This window comes from Ornithorhynchus anatinus, chromosome 4 (assembly GCF_004115215.2).
Source record: "Ornithorhynchus anatinus isolate Pmale09 chromosome 4, mOrnAna1.pri.v4, whole genome shotgun sequence".
In the NCBI taxonomy this organism is placed as follows: domain Eukaryota; kingdom Metazoa; phylum Chordata; class Mammalia; order Monotremata; family Ornithorhynchidae; genus Ornithorhynchus; species Ornithorhynchus anatinus.
In genome coordinates, this window is record NC_041731.1 from 22,726,940 (window position 1) to 22,736,018 (window position 9,079).

The 9,079-nt window shown below is 47.5% G+C and overlaps 1 protein-coding gene across 1 annotated transcript in view; it reads left to right on the forward strand.

Moving 5' to 3' along the window:
* The window catches only part of ZHX1 (zinc fingers and homeoboxes 1), a 33,067-nt gene extending 24,866 nt beyond the window's left edge, over positions 1-8,201 (forward strand). The window contains 1 exon segment of the mRNA XM_029062248.2: positions 6,157-8,201. The gene's annotated coding sequence lies outside the window, so the exon portion shown is untranslated.
* The last annotated feature ends 878 nt before the right edge of the window (positions 8,202-9,079 follow it).

The window sequence follows — 9,079 nt, forward strand, 5'->3', positions numbered from 1 at the left end:
CCTCTCCACTAGCTCACGCTGCTTCTCCTTGATAACCAAGCTAATATTTAGGGGTGACCAGGTAACATCCCTAAGTTTCCCTCTCCAGATTTTACCTTTCAGAAAACCGTTGTAACCACTCAACCAGTCATTTTTCTAAAGCCCTTCTGAGCCAAATGATACTTTCCGCCTGCACAGCTTCCTGCGGTAATGAATTCCACACGCTTACCGATCACTGGGATAAAAAAGGTTTCTTTTGGTTTTTTGCTTTTTTTAATGGTATTTGTTAAGCGCTTACCGTGCGTCATGCACTGTACCTAAGCCCCGGGGCAGGTACGAGCTATTCGGGTTGGACGCTGTCCCTGTCCCACCTGGGGCTCAGTCTTCACCCCCATTTTACAGATGAGGGAACTGAGGCCCGGAGAAGTGAAGTGACAAGTGGCGGAGTCAGGATTAGCATCCGGCTCCTTATGACTCCGTGCTCCGTCCCGATAGAGCCAGTTTGGGACAAGGAGGTTCGTGACTCAGCTTCACAGATGGAACAAACCACGATATTCCGTATCACAGTAAGAAAACCTACTAACGTGACTGGTTCTCTTTAGCCCTCAACCCACGGACGATGAGGTCTCTGACCCCGTTGAAGCCCTCAACCCAGGAGCATCGAGAATTTCCTACCGCGGGCTGATCGGTCCCGTTTGGTGTTCGGGTCCGCAAGGGGTCGGACTGGCCCGGGCGTCCCCCGGCCAAAGGGTCCCTCGGGCCCCGGCCGTCCCCGCCGTCCTTTCGGAGAAGGACCCAGCCTTCGTGCTACGCTCCTTGAGGGTTACGTGGAGCTTCTTCCGCATAAATGACCCTGATCTGCTCATTACAGCTTCATTATCGTCTGCTCTTGGCATCTCCCCCAGCCTCCCCTAGGAGCTAATAGGTCTGGCTCGCCTGCAGTCACAGGAAGCTCTAGGCCCTATTTAACACTGTGTTTTTGTGAAGTGCAAACTGCACAATCCACTTCCAGACCCCGGGCTCTTTCCACTAGGCTCCCCCGCTCGAGCCCGGGGTTCCCTGAGTCGGCTCTTACCCCCGCGGCTGGTAGCGGAATCGTCAAGGGGAGAGAAGACGTCCGGCGAAATAGTGTCGTCTTCGTTCAGTAGGAATAACGATTGCGGTGTGCTGATACTCGGAGCCAAACGCGGTACAAGGTGCTGGGATAGATACAAGATGATAACGAGGTGTTTGAGTCCTCGCTACGCATCAGGCACTGGACTAAACGCTGGGGTCTTGTCTTAGGCCGTCGAATCGCCCATAGCGTCCCCACGGACGCATCTCTCTCAACGCCCCGCTCTCCATCCGCAGTCGTTCTGGTAGTGGATCCGTACGGTTTCATGGTAAAAGTGCAGAAGCGGTTTACCGTCGCCGCCTTCCGCGCAGTCAGCTCGAGTCACCGCCCTTGTCTCTCTCCCCAGCCGCTGCTGCCCAGCACGGGGGTGTTTTGACCCTTAGCCGATGGCCTTCCACTCGCTAGCCACTGGCCGATCTAGGAATGGAATGGGGGTAGGCCAATGCTTGACTCTCCCTCCCGTAGCCAAGACTGGTAGAGGACTGGAAACTGTCCAGGTGCGACCCTGAGAGGGTAAGCGCTGGGGTACGCACAAGATAATCGGGTCTCACCTGGGGCTCACAATCTGAGGAGGAGGAAGAACAGGATTGAGTCCCCATTTTTGCAAGTGATGGAGCCGAGACCCAGAGGAGTGAGGTGACTAGCCCAAGGTCACGCAGCGAACAGGCGGCGGAGCCGGGATCAAAACCCGGGTCAGCCAGTCAGTCAGGGGTATTTACTGAGCGCTCACTGTGTGCAGAGCACTCTACTGAGTGCTTGGGAGAGTACGATATAACAATAAATATGCACGTTGCCTGCCCACAACGAGCTTACAGTCTAGATACGTACCAAAGTGCTGTGGGGCTGGGAGGGGGGATGAATAAACAGAGCAAGTCAGAGCATGGCAGGAGGGAGTGGGAGAAGAGGAAAAGAGGGCGTAATCAAGGAAGGCCTCTTGGAGGGGGTGTGCCTTCAGTAAGGCTTTGAAGCAGGGGAGAGTCACTGTCCTTCAGCTATGAGGACTGAGGGCGTTCCAGACCAGAGACAGGACGAGAGGTCGACGGCGAGCTAGACGGGATCGAGGTACAGTGAGGCGGTCAGCAGAATAGAAGAGTGAATTGTGTGGGCTGGATGGTGATAGGAGAGTAGTGGGGTGAGTTAGGAGGGGGCAAGGGGATCGACTGCTCTGAAGCCACTGGTGAGAGGTTTCTGTTCGATGAGGAGATAGATGAGCCACCACTGGAGTTCCTTGAGGAGTGGAGACATGTGTGGCGAACGTTTCTGCAGGAAAATGATCCGGGCAGCGGAGGGAAGCGTGGACCGGAGTGGGCGGAGACGGGAGGCTCGGGGGTCAGCAAGGAGGCCGATGCAGTAATCGAGGTGCGACTAGGATAAGTGATTGGATTAACGCTCGGATGGAGAAAAATGGATGGCTGTGAGTCCTGTCGTGAAGGTGGAACCGACAGGATTCATTCATTCAGTAGTATTTATTGAGCGCTTACTATGTGCAGAGCACTGTACTGAGCGCTTGGAATGCACAAATCGGCAACAGATTGAGACAATCCCTGCCCATTGATGGGCGTGCAGTCTAATCAGGATGTAGGGATGGATTGATTTTTGTGGAGCGAATGAGAGAGAGGAGTCAAAGAGGATGCCAGGGTTAGGGGCTTGTGAGGCAGGAAGGTTGGTGGTGCCGTCTGCGGCGATGGGAAAGTCGGGGGGAGGACAAGGTTTGGGTGGGAAGATGAGAAGTTCTATATATTAGACGTGAAAGTTTGAGGTGACGGGAGGACGGCCAAGTAGTGGCATTTGTTAAGTGCTTACTATGTGCCAAGCACTGTTCCGAGCGCTGTGTGCAGGATACAGGGTCATCAGGTTGTCCCACATGGGGCTCACAGTCTTGATCTCCATTTTACGGATGAGGTCACTGAGGCCCCGAGAGGTGAAATGACTTGCCCAAAGTCAACAGCTGACAAATGGAGTCGGGAGTAGAGGAGAGGTTCCTCAGACACTCAGGCCTGGGCTCTGTCCATTAGGCCACACTGCTTCTCCAGGTTGGAACACAGTCCCTGCCCCGCAGGGGCCTCTCAATCTAAGAAATTTAATTAAATCTGATGGTCTGAGATTCAGTTCATGTTCCATGAAGGCCCATTTTGCACGAATACCCAGTTCCACTAGCTGAAAATGAGAGAGCACTGGAAATCTTACCCCTTTTCATAGCGATAACTTTTCGAAGATATACCTTAAAATACCCTCCTGGAAAATTTAATTTTCGACTGCGCTAGTTTAACCTGAATGCTACCCATTGGGTCCTGTGGTTTTTCAAGGTAGTTCCGCTCAAGAGACACGTCCTCCCCAATTTAGAGGCCTAATGTGTTTCGTTCATCAGAGGAACCCTAAACTAATATACCCGGCTCTCCTATAAGGCGAAGATTTCGATCGTGCAAAACCTCGCATTTAAAGAAAACTAGGGATACGGTACTCAAGGTTCTTGCGGATGCCTACAGGCTCTGTTTTTTTTTCTGGTAACGTGGCACACCGAGTCCAATCACAGTCACGTTCTTGGAATCACGTTCCCTAATTTCCCAACTGCATTTTAGCCAAATGTTGTGTAAGCACACGTTCTGGTAGACTTAAATGTGTTTAGGAGTATTGGCGCACATTTAGTGCCTCGCAAGTGTTGGAAAGATTATCCAGCGTCGGCTTTACTTGCGGTGTCCTCTCCTGCTTCTCTTATCTCGCCGGCTGCTCGTTTTCAGTCTCTTTCGCGGGCTTCTCCCCTGCCTCCCACCCCCTCACTGTGGGGGTCCCTCAAGCTTCAGTTCTGGGTCCCATTTTGTTCTCCTTCTAGGTCCATTCCATATCACAGATCTTCGGCTTTTCGTCTTTATTTTCATGGTGTTTGTTAGGCGCCTGCTGTGTGCCGGGCACCGTTCTAAGCGCTGGGGCCGATGCAGGGGAATGAGGTTGGATGCCGTCCGTGTCCCGCGCGGGGCTCACAGTCTTAATCCCCGTTTTCAGATGAGGTAAACCGAGGCTCAGAGAGTAATGATAGTAACTATGATATTTGTTAAGCGCTTACTATGTGCCCAACACTGTTCTAACCGCTGGGGTAGGTAAGGTTAACGCACGTGGGGCTCACGCTTTTAATATCCATTTTCCAGGTGAGGTAACTGAGGCACAGAGAAGTTAAGTGACTTGCCCAGGGTCACACAGCTGACAGGTGGCGGAGCCGAGATTGGAACCCAGGTCCTTCCGGCCCCCAGGCCCGCACTGTAACCATCAGGCTATGCTGCATCTGTCATTTGACGCCTTTTATCCTTTGTGGACAGTTATTAGCAGACAGTTGTGGACAGGGAATGTGTCTGCTAATTCTGTTGTATCCCAAGCGCTTAGTACAGAGCTCTGCATAGAGTAAATGCTCAATAAATATCAGTGATCGATTAATTGTTAGTTTATAGACTGCCCCTCTAGACCGTAAGCTCCCTGTGGGCAGGGAAGGTGTCTACCCGCTCTCTTGTATTGTGCTCTCTCAGGCACTTAATACAGTGCTCTCCACACAGTAAGCACTCAGTAAATACCATTGATTGATTGATTCATGGATCCAGTTGTTACAAATGCGATTTTAACCCGCAGTTTTGTGTTATTTGAAAGAGAATGTGCATTCAGCCAAAATACGTTCACAGAAGTTGTGCAGTGCTGATTTTCTTGTCCTAAGGCCCGATATGATATGAGGATTTATTTCTAATTTTCTTAGGCTGAGAACTTTCTTCTCTTCTTGTAAAATTTAACTTGGCTTGTGAATAGCTTTGCTTGCATGTTACTTTGCATGGTCGGAACGTTACCGTAAACCCAGTTTTTATTCATCAGAAGACAAATTCTCAGAACTTTACGGTTCTCAGGCTGTTACTGAGCTTTGTGAACGTAATTTATACAGATAAGTGAATTTGTCGGTATGAGCATATATGAGGCTTGCGCAGAAGTACCCCAAAATTCAGTCTGCACTACTCAGTGAAATAAAGTCTACCTTCTTCTAGACATACAGCAGCGTGAAAAGCAGCATGGCCTGTGGATGGAGCCCGGGCCTGGGAGTCGGAAGGCCCTGGGTTCTAATCCCGGCTCCGCCACTTGTCTGCCGGGTGACCTTGGGCAAGTCATTTGACTTCTCTGGGCCTCTGTTCCCCTGTCCGTAAAACTGGGGATTAGGACGGTGAGCCCCAAGTGGGACAGGGATCGTGTCCAATCCGATCAAGTTGTATCTCCTCCAGCGCTTAGGACAGTGCCCGGCACATAATAAGCGCTTGACAGATACCACAGTTTAGCTAACTGTAGGCTAGAACTGTATAAGCAGATTATCCACAAAACAGAGTGACGTGAGGTAGTACGTATATACGTATATTGTGTCTTGCAAGCAACCTCACCCAGAAGCAAAAAGAGAGTTATCAGTATTAGCAAGCAAACTCCCCTAGCATAGTTAACAAAGTATTCATCTCTAGGTCTAAAGAGAAGCAGCGTGGCTCAGTGGTTAGAGCGCGTGGATTCGAATACCAGCTCCACCATCGGTCTGCTCTGTGACCTTGAACAAGCCACTTCTCTGGGCCTCACTTACCTCATCTGTAAAATGGGGATGAAGAGTGTGAGCCCCATGTGGGGCAAGGGACTGTGTCCAACCTGCTTAATTTGGATTATAGTAAAAATAATGATGCTATTAAGCGCTTCCTGTGTACCAGGCACCGTTCTAAGCGCTGGGGTCGATGCAAGGTGATCAGGCTGTCCCACGTGGGGCTCAAAGTCGTAGTCTCCATGTTACAGATGAGGTAACTGAGGCACAGAGAAGTTAGGTGACTTGCCCCAAATCACACAGCTGACAATTGGCGGATCCGGGATTCGAACCCGTGATCTCCGACTCCCAAGTCAGTGCTCCAAGAGCTTAGAACAGTGCTCGGCACGTCGTAAGTGCTTAACAAGCAACATTATTATTATCAAGAAAGTTCCGTTTTGTAAAAATGCAGCTATTGCTTTCTGATGGATCCTTTCATCTTTAACCGTTTCAGCAGCTTCCTATTTGTTTTTTTCCTTTGTAGCTATCCAACAGGGCGAAGCCATTGCCGAGAACCTCAAGGAGACTGACCGCCACCAGGCCAATTCTCACATGAAGCCGCGAACATCTTCGGACCGACGCAGACACCCTTCACTCTCTCTCGCAGCGTAGGACAGAACACTCGAATGGAGCGGAATTTAATGTTGTGCCAAAGTTTAAAAACAAAAAAAAACAAACACAAAGACTACTGCGGAAGGGGAAACTTGCGCACTGTAAATAAAAAAAACCCCGACGAAAAGACAACTTGTAAAAAAAAAAAAAAAAAATGCAGATTTTAATGCAGTACATTTTTATTATGATACATAATGTATTTCTTAGGCCTTTTCAAGGGGATTCAGTGACCACTAGATTATTGTCCTCTAATATTTTATCCCGCTTAATACCGTACGTTCTAGTAAAAGATGGGGTTCACGATCTGTGGTCTTTGATATGTGATTAAGCTTATAGCTTTGAGTGACCAAACATTTTACAGAGTAAAAGCTCTTAGAAGCAGTAAAGAGGAAACATAAAAAAAAACAACCAAAAAAACCCCAACAAACCCCACAGGAAACGAAGGCTCTCCGTGTCTTATTTATCGGGCTCTGCACTAACGTTGAAAACCGTGCACGTATTTGTACGACTCGTACATCGAGGAAAACACAACCGTCCTCACTCCGCGCAGAGTAAAGGCGCTTAATGAATACGATTGAATGAATGAAATTGCACTTCCCCGCCGTCGGTACGGCAGGCGTCGTTCCCGGCCCTTTCAAGGCGAAGACCCGAACGGATGCTGCGGTTGATAGCTCTGTAGGATTTCTGTTACCGCTTTTAGTCGAAGCCAGCCCGCCTCCTCCCGAACAACCCCAAGACGTCTTCGTACCGAGGGGAAGAAGCCGGCGCGGTAACGGACAGAGAGAGGGACGCTTACTGTAGACTTCATACCAAAAAATGTGAAAAAGAAGCGCGTCGTCGACATCTGCTTCGGAGAATTCTTTTCAATCATCTGGGAGCCAGAACGTGTCGGCTTAGGTCGTGTTTAGGCGTTCTGATTTTTGAAGAATTTATCCCTCAGTAAGGTTGGCTAACTGACCCAAAGCCAATTAAAAGTTAACTTTTCACTTAGAGATCATTTAACTGTCGACTATTAACCTTTTGCCCTGTCAGGAGACTGAATGTTCTTACTAACTTATTTGTAAAGACTGGTGCTGTTCATTGTTCTGAGGGATGTTTGCTTCTCGTGACTACAAGGACCATTAAAAAGAAAAAAAATTGCTTTCTTCACGGAGTAAAAGTTGAATCGAGTGTTGAATTGCAAAATACTCGTTTGAACGACCAGGTCTAGTGGGTGTGACCAGGTTAGTTTGAGACGGCCTCTTGGGAGAGAAATCTTAAACTCTTCGCTTACGCCTAAAACGCCTCCTGAATGAATGAAAAGGTTACCGTGCATGTCGCTTTCAGTTTTTAGATAAATCGTTTATCTTATTTTTAACTACTGTTAGTAATTCCAAAATATTGCTATTCGGTTGGTCTCTTCACTGCAGACAAGCTGGCTTTGTGGGTGGCTTTTTTTCATACTACCGTCAACTTTTTTTTTTTTTTAACAATACAGAGTATGCAGCCATTTAATGAATCGCTCTCTTCCTTTTTACTTTTTTACAACTCTATAGGACAAGCTATATTGTAATGATTAAATTGCTCCTTTTTGAATCATCGCCCGACGTGGTCTGAAAACTATTTTGACAGCAGGTTTTAAACCGTTTCGGTCGTTAAACTGATTCGTTCCGCTTCCGACGTGGTAATTTGAAGCCTTTGAATATATTTATATTGTTTCCATTTCAATAACGTTAATCGTACGTAGTTGTAAATAATCATTACTGGAATTTTTTCCATCCTTCCTCATTTTAAGTCTCCATACCTAATGCCGCTCTGGTGTTTGCTAGCTTTTTAAATTATTTATTACAGGGCAAGGTGGGAGGGAGCGGGGGCGGCTGCCTCTCCGAATTGATTTTTGTCTTTGAATACATAATAAAGGTCAGTAATCAGTAGCAATTCTTTTAGCGATTTTTTCCGGAAAGAAAATCACCTTTATTTATTAAAAACATTTAGTGTCCAATCACCTTTTAACTGTTTGTAGGATATACTCTGTGAGAATGGATGCAGCAGTTATCTGGTGGAGAATTCGCATGTCTTGCAGTTGTAAAAGAAGTGCTAAATTTCAGAGTTTGTGAGAACAGTTGTTATTAAGTTTCCCAGGCAGTTAAGAGCATTCAGTATTTGAGAATTTTTTAAATGTTTGATTTTCGTCCTATTATTGAACTCAACCCTGTGTGTGTGTGTGTTTGTGTGTGTGGTTTTGGGGGGCAAATGTTGGAATAAAATTCAGAGAGTATTACTTCTGGGGCTCTCTGCTCTCGATGTAATTTTCATAACCACTCTCCTAGCCTTGGGATTGGCCAGTTTTGTGTTGAGGAGGCTAATATTTTGTTTTTTCTGCAGTGAATAATTGGCCTGAGTACTTGAAATTAGGAAGATGGTGAACTTCTATGGTATAGTTGCTTTTTACCCAGCTGCGTTTATTTCACAATGCAATCTGGTGACTGCCAAGAGAAATAAATAAATCCATGTCACCCTTTTGCCAGCTGTCAGATCCAGGTGATCACAGCTACAAACCTCTGAAAGCCAGAGCCCTTTAAGAGTGGTATTATGTCTTGTCGAACTTCATTTCTTTCTTACTTTGAAAAGCAAATCAGCATCTTGAGTTGGATTTCAGTTTTCTGTGGAATTCATCTCGCCTGGAAATCTGGATTTCAGGCAGGCACTTAGGGGGCTTCTGCTATTTGTCTGTTCCCGCAGGCCTTCTTGGTTACTGATTCTTGTCTACTAGTCTAAGGCTGGCCAAAGGAGCTTACAAGCAGCTGGTGGCCACC